This window comes from Arachis hypogaea, chromosome 16, assembly GCF_003086295.3.
Source record: "Arachis hypogaea cultivar Tifrunner chromosome 16, arahy.Tifrunner.gnm2.J5K5, whole genome shotgun sequence".
Lineage (NCBI taxonomy): Eukaryota > Viridiplantae > Streptophyta > Magnoliopsida > Fabales > Fabaceae > Arachis > Arachis hypogaea.
Genome location: NC_092051.1, coordinates 91,801,151 through 91,818,195, shown reverse-complemented (window position 1 = coordinate 91,818,195; position 17,045 = coordinate 91,801,151). Strand labels below are relative to the sequence as shown.

General features: G+C 38.4%; 1 non-coding gene across 1 annotated transcript; it reads left to right on the top strand.

The window, feature by feature from the left end:
* The first annotated feature begins 851 nt into the window (after positions 1-851).
* LOC112761435 (small nucleolar RNA R71) lies at positions 852-959 on the top strand. The gene has a single exon (XR_003181829.1). It is a non-coding gene; the product is annotated as a small nucleolar RNA R71 (small nucleolar RNA).
* Positions 960-17,045: the final 16,086 nt, after the last annotated feature.

Genomic DNA, 17,045 nt, shown 5'->3' with positions numbered 1-17,045 from the left:
TTCATTGCAATTCCTTGTGAGACAACCCAGAGTTTAAATACTTCGGTTATAAATTCATTGGGGTTTGTACTTGTGACAAAACTAAATTTAATTTGATTTGAGGATTAACTATTGGTTTGGACTATACTAACAACGGAATTATTTTGTGGAATTCTGAACTGGTATAAATCCTTGTATCACTGACCCACTTGTGCCTCCAAATTTCTGATGGAGGACCTTGTTTCAGTCATGAAACTGAGAGTGGTCTTAGATAGATCAGAGATTATGGTTGCTAAGTCAGAGAGGCTCTGCTTAGAATTCTCTATCTATTGCTCAGAAGATGATGGAAAGGGCTTGGTATTGCCAAACCTATTTCTTCCACCATTATTATTATTGAAGCCTTGTCAAGGCTTCTGTTGATCCTTCCATGAGAAATTAGAATGATTCCTCCATGAAGGATTATAGGTGTTTACATAGGATTTTCCCATGTAATTCACCTCTTCCATTGCAGGATTCTCAGGGTCATAATCTTTTTCTTCAGAGGATGCTTCTTTAGTACTACCGGATGTAGCTTGCATTCTAATCAGATTCTGAGAAATCATATTGACTTGCTGAGTCAATATTTTGTTCTGAGTCAATATGGCATTCAGAGTATCAATCTCAAGAACTCCTTTCTTCTGAGTCATCCCATTATTCATAGGATTTCTTTCAGAAGTGTACATGAACTGGTTATTTGCAACCATCTCAATGAGTTCCTGGGCTTATGCAGGCATTTTCTTCCGATGAATAGATCCACCAGCAGAGTGGTCCAATGACATCTTGGACAATTCAGACAGACCTTCATAGAATATACATAAGATGCTCCATTCTGAAAGCATGTCAGAAGGACACCTTCTGATCAATTGCTTGTATCTTTCCCAAGCTTCATAGAGGGATTCACCTTCCTTCTGTCTGAAGGTTTGGACTTCCACTCTAAGCTTGCTCAACTTTTGAGGTGGAAAGAATTTGGCCAAGAAAGCATTGACCAACTTTTCCCAAGAGTTTAGGCATTCTTTAGGTTGTTAGTCCAACCATATCCTAGCTCTGTCTCTTATAGCAAAGGGGAAAAGCATAAGTCTGTAGACCTCGGGATTAACCCCATTGGTCTTAACAGTGTCACAAATTTGCGAGAATTCAGCTAAGAACTGATGAGGATCTTCCAATAGAAGTCCATGAAACTTGCAATTCTGCTGCATTAGAGAAACTAATTGAAGCTTAAGCTCAAAGTTGTTTGCTCCAATTGCAGGAATTGAGATGCTTCTTCCATAGAAGTCGGAAGTTGGTGCAGTAAAGTCACCAAGCACCTTCCTTGCATCTCCACCATTGTTTTTGGGTTCGGCTGCCATGTCTTCTTCTTTTTCGAAAATTTCTGTAAGGTCCTCTCCGGAGTGTTGTGCTTTAGCTTCTCTTGGCTTCCTCTTCAGAGTCCTTTCAGGTTCAGGATCAGCTTCATCAAGAATGTCTTTATCCTTATTCTTGTTCATATAAAAAAGAAGAGAACAGAAAAGAAGAGAAATCCTCTATGTCACAGTATAGAGATTCCTTTATGTGAGTATAAGAATAGAAGATTAGAAGAATGAGGTAGAGAGAGAATGAGAGGAATTCGAACACAGAGAGAGGGAGAGGGTTCGAATTATTAGATGAGTAGAAGTGAAGTGTTAGTGAATAAATAAAATAAATAGAAAGAGATGAGACAGAGTGTACTCGAATTTTAAAAAGAGGGAGAAGAAAAATATTTTTATTTTTATTTAATTAATTAAGTTAGAATTCGAAATTAAAAAAAGAAATAAAATAAAATTAGAATTTAAAATAATTAGTTAATTAAAAAGAATTTTGAAAAAGTGGTTAGTGATTTTCAAAAATGAGAAGTGAAAAAGTAGTTAGGTGGTTTTGAAAAAGATAAGAATTAGTAAACTTTTTAAAATTAAAACAAACAAGTCAAGTGGTTAATTGAAAAAGATTTGAAAATAAATTTTGAAAAGATAAGAAGTTAGAAAAAGATTTTGAAATTAAGTTTTGAAAAAGATATGATTGAAATTTATTTTGAAAAAGATTTGAAAAAGAAATTTAAAATGATTTGATTTTGAAAATTAAAGTTGATGACTTGACTAACAAGAAACTAAAAGATATGATTCTAGAATTTTAAGATTGAACCTTTCTTAACAGGAAAGTAACAAACTTGAAATTTTTGAATGAAAACATTAATTGTTAGTAAAGTTTTCGAAAATGTGAAATAAAAATAAGAAAAAGATTTTAAAATTTTATTTAAGAAATTCGAAAATGTTGAAAAGAAAAATGAAAAAGATTTGATTTTTGAAAAAGATTTGAAAAGATAAATTTTTAAATTGAAATTTTGACTTGACTAACAAGAAACAATTAAATTTTAAAAATTTTTGACTAAGTCAACCCAAAATTCCGAAATTTATGAGTAAAATAAGGAAAAGATATTATTTTTTATTTTTTTGAATTAATGAAGAAAGAGAAAAATAACAAAATGACACAAGACATAAGAATTTAAGATCAAAACAAATAATGTATACAAGAACACTTTGAATGTCAATATGAACACCAAGAACACTTTGAAGATCATGATGAACATCAAGAACATATTTTTAAAAATTTTTAAGAAAAGAAAGACATGCAAGACATCAAACTTAAAAATTTTTAATGTTTAGACACTATGAATTCGAAAATGCATATGAAAAACAAGAAAAGACACAAAAAAGAAGAAAAATTAAAGATCAAACAAGGGAAATCATCAAGAACAACTTGAAGATCAAAGAAGAACACATGATGAATTTTTGAAAATTTAATAAAAATTAAAAACATGCAATTGACACCAAACTTAAAATCTGACACTAGACTCAAACAAGAAACACAAAATATTTTTGGTTTTATGATTTTATTAAATTTTTTGTTGTATATTTTCGAAATTAATTTGCCAAAAGAAAATAAAGCAATTCAAAATTTTTAATAAGAATGCCAAGATTCGTGCAATGTTAGTCTAAAGCTTCGGTCCAAAAGAATTAGACATGGCCAAATGGCCAGCCAAGCTTTAGCTGAGCATTACATACAACAGCCAAATAGATAGAAATCCAAAGGCTCCTGGAAAGATAAGTGGAAACCTCAGTCCAAAAGATTAGACATGGCTTAATAGCCAGCCAGACTTCAACATATCTCATGAAACTCTAGAATTCATTCTTAAAAACTCTGAAGAACAAAATTTTTTTTTTTGAATTTTTTGAAAATAATAGTATTTTTTTTGTTTTTTTCAAAAATAAAAATAAAGAGCTTGAACATCAAATAAAATTACCTAATCTAAGCAACAAGATGAACCGTCAGTTGTCCAAACTCGAACAATCCCCGGCAACGGCGCCAAAAACTTGGTGCACAAAATCGTGAATACACTTTTCACAACTCCGCACAACTAACCAGCAAGTGCACTGGGTCGTCCAAGTAATACCTTACGTGAGTAAGGGTCGATCCCACGGAGATTGTCGGCTTGAAGCAAGCTATGGTCATCTTGTAAATCTTAGTCAGGCAGATTCAAATGGTTATGAGGTTTTGATAATTAAAAGATAAATAAAACATAAAATAAAATAAAGTTACTTATGTAATTCATTGGTGGGAATTTCAAATAAGCGTTTGGAGATGATTTGTTGCTTCTGAACCTCTACTTTCCTATTGTCTTCTTCCAACCATGCGTGCTCCCTTCCATGGCAAGCTGTATGATCCTCTCGGACGAAAAATACCAGGTACGATCTCTGCACGGCTAATCAACTGTCGGATTTCTCGTCTCAGATGAAAAATACCAGGTACAGCTACCGCACGGCTAATCATCTGTCGGTTCTCACTAGCATCGGAATAGGATCCTTATCCTTTTGCACACTGTCACTGCGCCCAACATTCGCAAATTTGAAGCTCGTCACAGTCATCCCTTCCCAGATCCTACTTGGAATACCACAGACAAGGTTTAGACTTTTCGTATCTCAGGAATGCTGCCAATGGTTCTAGCCTATACCACGAAGGTACTAATCTCACGGACTCAGTCCGTGTATTAGATACCCAAGAGAATATACTCTGGCTGTCGTCCAATGACTACGTTGAACATCATGTAGACCGCTTGTGGTTGTCAGGCACGCGGATCTTGGCTAAGTGAGTAACGAAGATAGTGGGTGATTGTTATGGGTCACCCCTTCATTCTGACTTAACTGAATTAAGTACGAGAGTATATCTTGGAGAAGAAGTAGGCGTGAATTGAAAGAGAAACAATAGTACTTGCATTAATTCATGAAGAATAGCAGAGCCCCGCACTTTAATCTATGAGGTGTAGAAACTCCACCGTATAAAATACATAAGAGAAAAAGGTCTAGGCATGGCCGAATGGCCAGTCTTTAAAATGTAACATAAAAGTGAAAAGAGGGTTCCAACCATACAAGTCTATAGTAAAAAGTGCTATTTAAACTAAACTATTTACTAGGGATTACAGAAAATAAGTAACTAAGTGCAGATAGTGCAGAAATCCACTTCCAGGGCCCACTTGGTGTGTGCTTGGGCTGAGCTTTGAAGCTTTCACATGCATAGGCCATTCATGGAGTTAAATGCCAGCTTAGGTGCCAGTTTGGGCGTTTAACTCCAGTTCTGGTGCCAGTTCTGGCGTTTTACTCCAAAAAGGGTCTCAGGTGGGCATTTGAACGCCATTTTGGGCCATCAAATCTCGGACAAAGTATATATTGCTGGAAAGCCCAAGATGTCTACTTTCCAATGCAATTGAAAACACGCCATTTACCTTTCTTGTAATTTAAGTTTCAGCTCTTTTACTTTCTTGCTCTTTAAGTTTCTACAATTTACTTCTTCTGTATTTTAAGATTTAGCAAATTCTCATTCTGCACTTTTATTTTCTTGCAATTTCACTTCTGTTAATCAAAATCACTCAAATAATCATATATTCGTTTCACTAAATTCATCACCTAACTAAAATTGCTCAATCTATCAATCCCTGTGGGATCGACCTCACTCTTGTGAGTTATTACTACTTGATGCGACCCGGTACACTTGCCGGTGAGTTTGTGTGGAATCATTTTTCCCTCATCAAATTTTTGGCGCCATTGCCGGGGATTGATATAGATTGACAATCATTAAGTAAGGTGATTATCTAGAATAAGCACACTAGCTATTTGAGTTTTTGTTTAAGCTAACCTTAACATCACTCTAGCAGTAGAGTAAATTGCCTCTGGTTTCTGGTTTTGTGTGTATGACAGAAGCAAGGAGAGAGGTCTCCATCTCTTGTGACCATGATGAGATAACTCTCCGACGAATAAGAAGAGAAGCAAGAGGAAAGTGTATCATTGGTGAAGAGGAATCAGAGGTGGAGAACCAAGAGATGGAAGGGAATGCCCCTAATCAACCAGAGGGAGTGGCTAACAATGGCCAGCCTCAAAGGAGGGTTCTAGCCTCTTACACCTTCCCTAATCCAAGACACTTGATGAGATATTTTGGAGGAAAAATAAATCTCTTCCAAAACACCCAAAACTAACCGGCAAGTGCACCGGGTCGTATCAAGTAATAAAAACTCACGGGAGTGAGGTCGATCCCACAGGGATTGAAGGATTGAGCAATTTTAGTTTAGTGGTTGATTTAGTCAAGCGAATCAAGATTTGGTTGGGTGATCTGTGACTTGCAGAATGTAAGTTGCATTGAAGTAAAGAGAACAAGAAATAAATTGCTGAAACTTAAAGAACAAGAAATTAAATGGCAGAAACTTAAAGTGCAAGAAATGTAAATTGCGGAATCTTAAAGTGCAAGGAATATAAATTGCTTGAAATGTAAAGGGAATTGGGGAATGGATTTGCAGAATTTAAACAAGGAAAACCTAAATTGCATCAAACAGAAGAGGGAAAGGGAATTGGGATTGAACCGGATCATGAAGCAGTAAAGTAAATGAACAGAAAAAGCAATAAACGGGGAATTGAAATGAGAAATTCAGATCTCAGGACCCAGAGACTAGAAAACCAAGTCTAGATCTCAATGCCTTCCTAGATCCAACAAGAACAATAGCAAGGAAATTGTAAATTGCAAAGAAAAGAGATGAAGAACACTGAACCAGAAATGGAATTCAATTAACAGTAAAGAAACAGAGAGATCCAAGATTGAGATTGAAACAGAATTTCTTCAATTCTCCAATCCAAGATCCAAGACAAATGTAAAATGAAATTGAAAGCAATGAAAACAAGAAATTAAAGTTCACTCAAGTTCAAAAGCTCTCCGAAAACTATTTTGAAAATTCTAAAAGAAAAGCTCCTTTATAACTTGAATTCTATCCTATTTATACACTTTCCAAAAATGATCTTCAAGCCTTGAGTTGGGCCTTTGCTCTTGGTGGAATTGGGTTAAAAGAGGCCTTGGTTGATTGCTCTTGAAGTTTGAAGAAGAACCAAAGTGAACCAATTGAACCGGGTTTGAGGTTAGCCAAAGTTGGACCTAAAGTTTGAGCCAAAGTTAGGGGTCTAACTTTGGCTCCAACTTTTCATAGCAGCAAGCAAAATTCTTCTGGTATGGACGTTGGTGCCAACGTTAGGGGTCTAACTTTGACCCTAACGTTGGCCTTGCTTATATGCTAGCGGCGCCAACGTTAGCCTCCAAGTTAGGGGGCTAACGTTGGCGCAAACGTTGGCCCTTCCCCCTTTGTAATTTATGTGCCAACGTTAGCCTCCAAGTTAGGGGGCTAACATTGGCGCAAACGTTGGTGCCCAGGGGAGAAACTCTCAAGTTCCAACGTTAGCCTCCAAGTTAGGGGGCTAACGTTGGGGCTAACTTTTGCCTCTTCCTTGAATGTTCATGTGCCAACGTTAGCCCCCAAGTTAGGGGTCTAACGTTGGCGCAAACGTTGGTGCCCAGGGAAGAAGTTTCTCTTGCCAACGTTAGCCTCCAAGTTATGGGGCTAACGTTGGCTCAAACGTGGGGAGCCCAGGGAGTAATCTTCATGCCTAACGTTAGCCTCCAAGTTAGGGGGCTAACGTTGGGGCTAACTTCATGCCTCCTGGTTCAATTTCACTTATTCCATTGTCCTCTCTTCACTTCTAGCCATTCCTCTTTGCTTCAACCTTTCTCCAAGCTTTCTTCACCTATCATTAATCAACCAAACTAATCAAAGCTATGCTCAAAATCATGAGATCTTCATTCTTTCATAATATGCAACAAATATAGCACAAAACCTCATGAAATGGCATGAATTCATATATGGTTGGTTCAATCAAGGGAAACATGAAAATCTACTCAATTAGCTTGCTTGTAGCTCAAGAAAGTGCATAATTCTAATGAAAACAAAAGAAAAAGACTAGCTAAAATAGGCTAGGATGACTTGTCATCACAACACCAAACTTAAAGCTTGCTTGTCCCCAAGCAAGAAATGAATTATTAAGAAGAAAGAATGAAATGGAAGAGGAAGTTCATGCTAGCAGAGTATTATTGATAGTTCATGGGGTTTTATGTGGATATGCAAATACTCACTTCTTATTGACTCCTAGGCCTAGAAAGTCTCCTTCAAGCTTCAAGTGACATACCGCTATGACCTCTCATTATTCCTTTATCCTTGGCTATTACTTTATTCAAAAGCTTTATTTGAGTGTCATGTGTAGCATGTTCATTTTCTTTTCTTTATACTTGACACATTATTCACCATAGACACTTGGCTCACATTCCTTCTTAAAACATTGATGCCCAGCACCTCTTTGGGCTACTAAATGCCTTGTAGTTAGGTTGCTCTTGATAGTGGACTTTCAGCTGATGATCCCGGGTTAGTTAACCCAAGTCACCAAGTGTTGAGGCACTCCTAAGAGCTTACTAATCCAAGCAGATCCTAGTACAAAGACATCACAGGTATATATTTTAAGGTTCAAGCTATTGGTGTCCAGCTTTGTTTCTTTTTGTTTTTCTTTTGTTTTGCCACTTTTTGGCTCTCTTTGTTCTTTCCTTCTTTTTGTTTATCTTTCTAACCAAGGAATTTAATTCAATTGAGATTCATAGACAGTAGGCCACTCTTTACTTAGAAGGAGATATCCTAGCTCTTTATTCACTAAAAGTGAGCTATTGTACAATCACACACATACCACCACTTACTTTTATTCCACTTCTATCTAACAGAGACCATTTCACTTCACATTCAAACTGTTCTTTTATTGAATTTAAAGATGCAGGGGACAATACATACTTCTTGTCAAGTGAAAATAAACACACAAGCACACACATAAACTAGCCTACTTGTTTTAAAAGAAACAAACATAAATGATGCACAGACTACTACACTAACAGTTACTGTTAAAATGGGCATATTCACACTTCCAATTTAGAGCAATTCAATGCTAATGGAGTTAAGTGACAATACAACCTCTTGGTGGCTTCTTCTTCTTTCTCTCAGCTAATGGTGTGTAGTCCTCCCAAGAGAGTGATTGACTTTCTGCAGTGTTAATGGAAGTTGCTTGTTTCTCAAGCCCTTAGATGACTGGTTAGTGTGCAAGACTTTCTTGTAGGCGTTTGAACTTACTTTGGTGTGTGAACACCAAACTTAGTCTCTTGCCATGTTTCTTATGCATAACCATATGTGAAAGCCTAAGTCTTTGCTAAAGGTAATAAAACTAGAAACAGACAATGCTTAAATGATTTATCAGATTGCTTGGAGCTAGAAAGTGAGAATGTGCTTTTAAGTGAGATTTTGGTGGAACACCAAACTTAGAATTCTTTATTCTCCCTTAATTTGTTTTGGTGTGAAACACCAAACTTAGCTCCTTGCAATACACACCAATCATTTAACCTTTTTATTGAAATAACTATGAAAAGAAAACTACCTCAGGTTGGGTTGCCTCCCAACAAGCGCTCTTTTATTGTCACTAGCTTGACACTGAAGCTTTCTTTTATGGTGGTTGGTGCTTGTAGGGCCTCAATTTGTCTCCTCTGACCGTGATCCTCTTCTTTGTTTTCTGGTGTTCTATTTCAGCATGCTCTAATGATAGTATGTTGCTGACAGTGTAGTAATCCTCGGTTTGTTGATTTGCCCCCAGCTGTTGATATATCAGTTGCACTTTGTCACCTTTGGAAAGCCCCTCTGTTGGAATCTTTCTATTCTTCCATCCCCATTTTGCTTTGTTTCTGCGCTTCATCTTTCCTTTTGTTGATCTTTCTTTTCTGGCTGTAGGCTTTCCTTGGGGACCTCTCTTCTCAGTGGCCAGTACTCTAATATCCTCTTGGACTTTTTCATCAGTCTGCACAATCTTTAGCATTGGGATGTTGCTGTGACTTTCCTGGTCACTTTTCATATAGTCTTTCTTCTCCTTGCTAAATTGTGCCTCTGGTAATACCTTCAGAGTGATGCTTTGGTCATGCATCCTGAGAGTTAATTCCCCTTCCTCTACGTCTATGATAGCTCTAGCAGTGGCCAAGAATGGCCTTCCCAATATAACAGAGTCACCATCATCATTGTTTGATTCTAGAACCACAAAATCAGCAGGGTATATAAAACTGTCCACCTTGACCAAAAGGTTTTCAATTACACCCCTGGGGTATACCATTGACTTGTCTACCAGCTCCAAAGACATTTGTACTGGTTTGACCTCCTCTATATTCAGCTTTTTCACCAAGGAGGATGATATTAAGTTAATACTTGCTCCGAGATCACACATTGCTTTAGTGATTGTCAATTTCCCAATGGTGCAAGGCAACAGGAAGCTTCCTGGGTCCTCAAGCTTGGGAGGAAGCCCCTTTTGAATCAAGGCCCTGCATTCCTCAGCAATCATTATGGTTTCTTTCTCATCCCAGCTTCTTTTCTTGTTGATAAGATCCTTCAGAAACTTGGAATATAGAGGCATCTGTTCAAGTGCTTCAGCCAAGGGAATATTGATTTCCAGCTTCTTAAAAGTCTCAAGGAATTTGTGAAAATGCTGGTCTTTAACCTCTTTGTTGAACCTCTGAGGATATGGCAGTGGAGGTGTGATGCTTTTTCCTATTTGCTGCTGTCCCTGAGCTACTTCCTTCGGGCTATGTGGCTTGTTGTCCTTCTCTTTAGGTTTCTCAGTGCTTTTGTTTGGCATCACAACTTGCTCCTTATCCTCATCTGCCTTTGTTTGATTCTCATCCTCTGTTGGGTTTTTGATGTTCTCTGCTTGCTTCTTTGTAGAGTCATTGTTGCTTATCAATGTTCTCCCACTCCTCAATTGTATTGCCTTGCATTCCTCCTTGGGATTTGGAATTGTGTCACTGGGCAGTGAGTTTGAAGGTCTCTCAACAGATACTTGCTTGGAGAGTTGCCCCATCTGTCTCTCTAGGCTCTTCATAGAGGCTTCCTGATTCTTGGCTACCATTTCTTGGTGTTTCAACATTTTGTCTATCATGGCCTCCAAGTGAGTGATTCTTTGGGCTTCAGGTGATATTTGAGGTGGGTTATGAGATGTGGGTGGTGGATGGTAGGCATTTTGGTTGGTGGATTGGTTATTAGATTGGTATTGGTTGAGGTTGGGGTAGTTGTTTTGAGGTTTTCTGTAGGGGTTTTGGTTAGTCTGCTGCTGGTTGTGATTTTGGTTGCTTCTTGGGTTGTGTTGGTTTGAGTTCCTCTGCCATGGTTGTTGGTTTTGGGCATGGTTATCTCCCCACCTGAGGTTTGGGTGGTTTTTCCAGGATGGATTGTATGTATCACCATACACTTCATTTGGTCCTTGGTTGTGCATATACTGAACTTGCTCTTGTTGTTGTTCTTCTTGAGTTTCTTCACTCTGTCCCCATGTGGTTGATGGTTGGCTGGTGTTAACTGCTGCAACTTGGAGACTATCAATCCTCTTGGCCATTTGCTCAAATTGTTGTTGAATTTGCTGCTGCATCATCTTGTTTTGAGCTAGGATTGAATCCACTCCTTCTAGCTCCATTACTCCTCTCCTTTGTGATGGTTGGCGGCTTCTTTGATGAGCAAAGAAATATTGGTTGTTGGACACCATATCAATGAGTTCTTGAGCCTCTTCTGCAGTTTTCATGAGTTGCAAGGAACCTCCAGCTGAATGATCCAAAGCTTCCTGAGATTTCAGTGTTAAGCCTTCATAGAAGTTTTGAAGCTTCTCCCACTCATTAAACATAGCAGGGGGACATTTCCTGATCAGAGCCTTGTATCTCTCCCATGCCTCATAGATAGGTTCGGCCTCCATTTATGTAAATGTTTGAACCTCAGCCTTTAACCTTATAATCCTCTGAGGTGGATAAAATTTTGCAAGGAACTTAGTTACCAAATCATCCCAGTTGTTGATGCTGTCTCTTGGAAAAGATTCTAACCATTGAGTGGCCTTGTCCCTGAGAGAAAATGGGAATAGCATCAGCTTGTAGCTGTCAGGGGGCACTCCATTAGTTTTGACAGTGTTGCATATCCTCAGGAAGGTGGATAAATGTTGGTGTGGGTCCTCAAGTGGTCCTCCACCAAAAGAGCAATTGTTCTGAACCAAAGTGATGAGTTGTGGCTTGAGTTCAAAATTGTTAGCATTGACATTTGGAGCCAAGATGCTGCTCCCACAATGTCTAGGATTTGCAAAGGTGTAGGAAGCCAAAACTCTCCTCTGGGGTGGGTTGCCATTGTTGTTGTCTTCTCCACCTGGTGGATTGGTTAAATGTTCCTCCATCTCTTGGAATTCTTCGTCTGATTCCTCTTCTCCAACAACGTTTTTCCCTCTTTCAGCTCTTCTTAACCTCCTGAGAGTTCTTTCGTCTTGTTCATGAAAATTGGGTACGGTTCTTCTTGTACCTGACATACAAGCAGAACATGAGAAATGCACAAAACTAGTGACACTTCAATTTACTGCCAGACTGAAGTGTTAGTTAGTTTAAGCAAAAAATCAAACAGTTAGTGGGTTAATCAAAATTAAAGAAAAAGTGCTTGATCTAGATTACCACTTCACTTAATCATTGTCAATCTAATCAATCCCCGGCAACGGCGCCAAAAACTTGATGAGATATTTTGGAGGAAAAATAAATCTCTTCCAAAACACCCAAAACTAACCGGCAAGTGCACCGGGTCGTATCAAGTAATAAAAACTCACGGGAGTGAGGTCGATCCCCCAGGGATTGAAGGATTGAGCAATTTTAGTTTAGTGGTTGATTTAGTCAAGCGAATCAAGATTTGGTTGGGTGATCTGTGACTTGCAGAATGTAAGTTGCATTGAAGTAAAGAGAACAAGAAATAAATTGCTGAAACTTAAAGAACAAGAAATTAAATGGCAGAAACTTAAAGTGCAAGAAATGTAAATTGCGGAATCTTAAAGTGCAAGGAATATAAATTGCTTGAAATGTAAAGGGAATTGGGGAATGGATTTGCAGAATTTAAACAAGGAAAAACTAAATTGCATCAAACAGAAGAGGGAAAGGGAATTGGGATTGAACCGGATCTTGAAGCAGTAAAGTAAATGAACAGAAAAAGCAATAAACGGGGAATTGAAATGAGAAATTCAGATCTCAGGACCCAGAGACTAGAAAACCAAGTCTAGATCTCAATGCCTTCCTAGATCCAACAAGAACAATAGCAAGGAAATTGTAAATTGCAAAGAAAAGAGATGAAGAACACTGAACCGGAAATGGAATTCAATTAACAGTAAAGAAACAGAGAGATCCAAGATTGAGATTGAAACAGAATTTCTTCAATTCTCCAATCCAAGATCCAAGACAAATGTAAAATGAAATTGAAAACAATGAAAACAAGAAATTAAAGTTCACTCAAGTTCAAAAGCTCTCCGAAAACTATTTTGAAAATTCTAAAAGAAAAGCTCCTTTATAACTTGAATTCTATCCTATTTATACACTTTCCAAAAATGATCTTCAAGCCTTGAGTTGGGCCTTTGCTCTTGGTGGAATTGGGTTGAAAGAGGCCTTGGTTGATTGCTCTTGAAGTTTGAAGAAGAACCAAAGTGAACCAATTGAACCGGGTTTGAGGTTAGCCAAAGTTGGACCTAAAGTTTGAGCCAAATTCTTCTGGTATGGACGTTGGTGCCAACGTTAGGGGTCTAACTTTGACCCTAACGTTGGCCTTGCTTATATGCTAGTGGCGCCAACGTTAGCCTCCAAGTTAGGGGGCTAATGTTGGCGCAAACGTTGGCCCTTCCCCCTTTGTAATTTATGTGCCAACGTTAGCCTCCAAGTTAGGGGGCTAACGTTGGCGCAAACGTTGGTGCCCAGGGGAGAAACTCTCAAGTTCCAACGTTAGCCTCCAAGTTAGGGGGCTAACGTTGGGGCTAACTTTTGCCTCTTCCTTGAATGTTCATGTGCCAACGTTAGCCCCCAAGTTAGGGGTCTAACGTTGGCGCAAACGTTGGTGCCCAGGGAAGAAGTTTCTCTTGCCAACGTTAGCCTCCAAGTTAGGGGGCTAACGTTGGCTCAAACGTGGGGAGCCCAGGGAGTAATCTTCATGCCTAACGTTAGCCTCCAAGTTAGGGGGCTAACGTTGGGGCTAACTTCATGCCTCCTAGTTCAATTTCACTTATTCCATTGTCCTCTCTTCACTTCTAGCCATTCCTCTTTGCTTCAACCTTTCTCCAAGCTTTCTTCACCTATCATTAATCAACCAAACTAATCAAAGCTATGCTCAAAATCATGAGATCTTCATTCTTTCATAATATGCAACAAATATAGCACAAAACCTCATGAAATGGCATGAATTCATATATGGTTGGTTCAATCAAGGGAAACATGAAAATCTACTCAATTAGCTTGCTTGTAGCTCAAGAAAGTGCATAATTCTAATGAAAACAAAAGAAAAAGACTAGCTAAAATAGGCTAGGATGACTTGTCATCAACACTGTGGGAGTATCATACTTACTCCAAATGTCAACACAAACAACTTTGAAGTGAAGCCTCAGCTCATCACTTTGGTGCAGAACAACTGTTCTTGTGGAAGAGGCCCCTTGGAAGATCCAAACCAGCACCTATCCACCTTTCTAAGGATATGTGACACAGTGAAGACCAATGGTGTGCATCTAGACATTTATAAGTTACTGCTATTTCCATTTTCCCTGAGAGACAAAGCTGCCCAATGGTTGGAGGCATTTCCAAGAGAAAGCATCAACAGTTGGGAGGATCTAGTGAAAAAGTTCCTAGCCAAGTTCTATCCTCCCCAAAGAATCATCAGACTGAAGACAGAGGTCCAAACATTCACTCAAATGGATGGAGAGTCATTGTATGATGCCTGGGAGAGATACAAAGCTTTAATCAGGAAGTGTCCACCAGAAATGTTCAATGAATGGGATAAACTCCAAAATTTCTATGAAGGATTGACACTGAGAGCTCCAGAAGCCCTTGATTATTCAGCAGGAGGTTCATTACAACTCATGAAGACAGCTGAGGAAGCTCAAAATGTCATAGACACTGTGACAAACAACCAATACTTCTATGGTCATCAAAGGCAACGCCAACTAGCTCAAAGGAAGGGTGTATTGGAGCTGGAAGGTGTGGATACCATTTTAGCTCAAAAAAAAAGGTGATGCATTAACAGATCCAACAGCAGATAGAGATGATGGCCAAGAGGATTGATGGTCTTCAAGTTGCAGCAGTGAACACTCCAAATCAATCACCAGCTGGGTGGGGGCAGAATGAAGAACTCTATGAAGAGCAATAACCTGAGCATGTCCAATACATACACAACCAAGGAGTTGGACAAAATAAGTTCTATGGAGATACCTACAACTCTTCTTGGAGGAACCACCCTAATCTGAGGTGGGGAAATAATCACAATCAAAACCAGTAACCTTCACAGAGAAACTCAAACTAGAACAATTCTAGAAATACAAATCATCAAAACCATCAAAACACTAACCAAAATCAGTACAGAAAACCACAAAACAATCAATCTCAATCCAACTACTATCCACCCAACAACCCATCCACTAACCAAAATAACTATCATCCACCCTCAACATCCCATAATCAACCACAATTACCCCAAGAATCTCAAAGGATCTCCAACTTGGAGATAATGATGAAAAAGATGATGAAACATCAAGAGCTAACCAGCAATAACCATGAAGCTTCACTGAGGAGATTGGAAAGGCAAATTGGATAATTGTCCAAGCAAACAGCAGCTGAGAGACCAACCAATGTACTGCCAAGTGACACCATTCCCAATCCCAAAGAAGAATGCAAAACAATCCAATTAAGGAGTGGAAGAACCTTGGAAAATAACAAAGAAATTAACAAGAGGCCAGCTGAGAATGATATTGGCAGCAAGAAGTAAATAGGAGAAAAAGACAAGCAAGACCAAAAGAAGCTCAAAGAAAAAGAGAAACAGCCACAATCTTCAAAGAAGGGCAAGTAAAGTATAGAGGAGCCTCCACAAGCTTCTAAGAAGGAGGAGAAGCCATACACTCCTTCCATTCCATATCCTCAAAGGTTCAACAGATAGCTTAAAGACCAACAGTTCCCCAAGTTTTTAGAAGTTTTTAAGAAGCTGGAAATTAATATTCCACTTGCTGAAGCTATAGAAAAAATGCCTCTATATGCAAAATTCCTCAAGGAGCTTATCAACAAGAAGAGGAGCTAGAATGAAAAAAAGACAGTGATTTTGACACAAGAATACAGTGCAGTGATCCAAGAAGGCATCCCACCAAAACTCAAAGACCCTGGGAGCTTCTTCTTGCCTTGTACCATTGGTAACATAATCATTGATAAGGCACTGTGTGATTTAGGATCCAGTATCAACCTGATGCCTTTGTCTATGATGAAAAGGCTATCTATAGAAGAAGCAAAGCCTACACAGATGTCATTGGAGCTAGTGGATAGATCTTTGGTAATTCCCAAAGGGGTTATTGAAAATCTTTTGGTCAGAGTAGGAAAATTCATATTTCCAGAAGATTTTGTAATCATGGACTTAGGTGAAGAGGAGAATGACTCTATTTTATTGGGAAGACCTTTTCTGGCCACAGCAAGGGCCATCATTGATGTGGAACAAGGAGAAATGACTTTGAGGGTGAATGATGAGAAGCTCACTTTAAATGTCTTCCAGGAAGTACAACATACTGTTGAAGAGAAAAGCTGCATGAGGGTTGAAGAAGAAGATTTACAGTGGAAAGAAAAACCCAATAATGTGCTCATCAGCTCACCTATAAAGCAAGAGATGGACAGTGGAGAAGAAAAAGAGGGTACGGAACATGTGAAGGCTAAGAAGAGAAGGCAGGAAGAGATTGAAGATTTAATTATTGGGAAGGAGGTCCCTGATATAAAACCTGCTGCAAAGAAAGAAGGACCATTGAAGAAAGGAAAGAAGAGTAAGAAAAGGATTCCAAAAAGGTGGAGAAACAAAAAGTTACCAACTGAAGGATTCTCAAAAGGGGACAGAGTAAGATTGATCTACCAGAAATTGGAGACAAATCCACAAACTGATGATTACTACACCATCAACAAGATACTCTCACTGGAGCATGTGGAGATTGACCATCAACGCACAGGAAGAAGGCTCACAGTGAGAGGGGACAAACTGAGGCACTACAATCATCAGCCATCCTACAAGGGACCAATGTCAAGCTAGCGACAATAAAAGAGTGCTCCATGGGAGGCAACCCATGATTTAATGTTCTTGCTTTTGTTTTAACTTCAATAATTAATGGTCTTACTAGCATAAGTTTGAACTCTCATGGATAAATTTGATAACTACACACATCATTTTGAAGCATATATTTGATTCCTAAGTTTGGTATGTCTAAAGACACTTTAAAAAGAGCTTTTCAAGCATGCTGATCATAAAACCAATTTAGGATATATACTCATTCATTTTGTTTAAGTATATAGCCAAACCTTACGTTTGGTGTCTATATATGCTATGAATTTCAAGAAAATCATTTTTACTCAATGGCTGAAATTCATGAATAGATAAACGATACATTGCATCATTTTATGATTTTATGGTAGCATGGTAGCAAATAAAATGTTCTTTATAATGAATATACCAATTATGACAGATATTCATTAGGTTTTATATGGAATACTTAGAAGGAAACAAGTTTGGTTTCCACCAAAATTTT